We start from the raw sequence: 1,884 nt of genomic DNA on the forward strand, positions 1-1,884 counted from the left end.
TGAAGATCCCTGTAGCCGTTAGTTGTGTTCATTTCCCCATGAAAAGCATGTGTTGGGGAGGAATGCTTTCTACCCACGGCAGACTCACATTTCATAACAGGGACAAAAAGGCTGTGGCAAATGAGGGTGATAGACTACTCATTAAAATAATATACGTACCTCCGTTTAGGCACTTGCTATTGTGCCTGTCTATGTGGATTGAATGAAAGAGGGTTATTAGGAAGAGCAAGCAGAAAACAAAACAGTGGTCAGACAAGACAGCTCTGGGCAAACAACTTCAAGTAACCAGCGACTGGGCCAGTAAATAAGGAAGATGCTCTTCCCAGGCATGAGCCAAAAGTTGCACAGCTGTTTTGCTAAGACCAGAGCCTGCAAATCCAAAGTATCAAGCACGCTCTGGAGAAAGGAACGGGTGAATGGTCAGCAGCTACTGGAGGGGGTGGAGGAAAGAGCATGCAAGAGAGGTAGTTGGTCTGAGGGAAAAGGGGTAAGTTTAGGGAAGATAGGAGTGCAGACCTTTTGTGTTGTGACCTTTTTCAATGCTTCTTGTGGGCCTGTGGGTGAATAGGCAGTGGCTGTTTGGAAGGAGCTGTTTTGAGTCACATTAACCAGCTGGTGATCACAGGCTTCCCCAGGGAAGGGTCTTGCAAGTGCCTTGTGTTAAGGCGGTTGGAAGCAGGGTGGCTGCCACCTTGGGATCCAGTCCAAAACTGGTAGAACTGCAGAGTTCCACTCAGAGGTAAAGGTAGCAAAATGTATCAGCTGAAGGGTGCACTTGTGAGGGCCTGCAAAGGAGTACAAGGCACCACTTGCTTTGCAATCATGAGTAGGGTGGGAACAGGGTGTCATAGGCTGGTGCTCCAGTCTAAAATAGGGTGAACTGTAGAGTTGGTCTCTGGGAGAAGTGCAGGTAGAGTTGGAAAGACACTCTATCAGTGGGAAACAGTGTCTATAGAGAGAGCAGGTGAAGAGATCACAGGTGCATCTCACCCCGAACCATGACACTGTCCTTTCTAAATACAACATACAAGCACTGAAAAAAAAACAAAACTGAAGAGTCCTATTATGGATGTTTTGGGAAACAAAAACACAAGGACCTTTCCGATAGACCTGCTCATTCTCCCACAACCATTTTGTTTTATATATGCTGCTATTCAGTTTTTATACTGTCTGCATCATCGTCGTAGGAATGTTTCACTGAATTGGGAACAACCTTACACAGCAGTTTTTCCACAGTATTTCCTTTTCTCAACAAGACATAGAGATGTCCTGGTCAATGTATTTTTATATTTGTGTGTTTTTGTTTTTTTAATTCTTCAGGCATCTCTAGCCTATAAGATATCCAGCTGTCTTTGGCTGCCAGTCAATCTAAGCCCGTCTGCTTTTTCAATCTGAAGTTATTAAACCTTGCTGTGTGGCATTTTCAGCCATTCGGGCCTGTAGAAATGGTGTTAGGAAGCCACCCTTCTCCCTGTCAGTAAACTGAAGTAGAGGGATACACATTGTAACCCTCCTTGGGTTTGAAATATTTGCTACTCTTAATCTTTTATGAATCATAAAAATAGCAGAGGACAATAAAATTTTATTTTTAGTGTTTCCAGATATAACTCAAAATCTCTCCCAACTTGTAAAATGAACACAATGTAATCTTTAGACAATACACTATAGAGAGGTATATGGTACTGTGGGGTTTACACCTTCACCAGATTTAGATGTGTCTGCCTGAAAATTGTAAGTTATTGTGGAATGTCTGAAGCGATCCTGGCTGCTCCCTTTAGAGCCCTGGCTAGGCGTTCCCCTTTCATGGTCATGGTGCTGCACCAGTAAATCCAACAGGCGGTTGCTGCTAACATGCCTGGATTGGCACAGTCTCTTGCGTAGGAA

This window comes from Chelonia mydas, chromosome 3 (genome assembly GCF_015237465.2).
Source record: "Chelonia mydas isolate rCheMyd1 chromosome 3, rCheMyd1.pri.v2, whole genome shotgun sequence".
NCBI classification, from domain to species: domain Eukaryota; kingdom Metazoa; phylum Chordata; order Testudines; family Cheloniidae; genus Chelonia; species Chelonia mydas.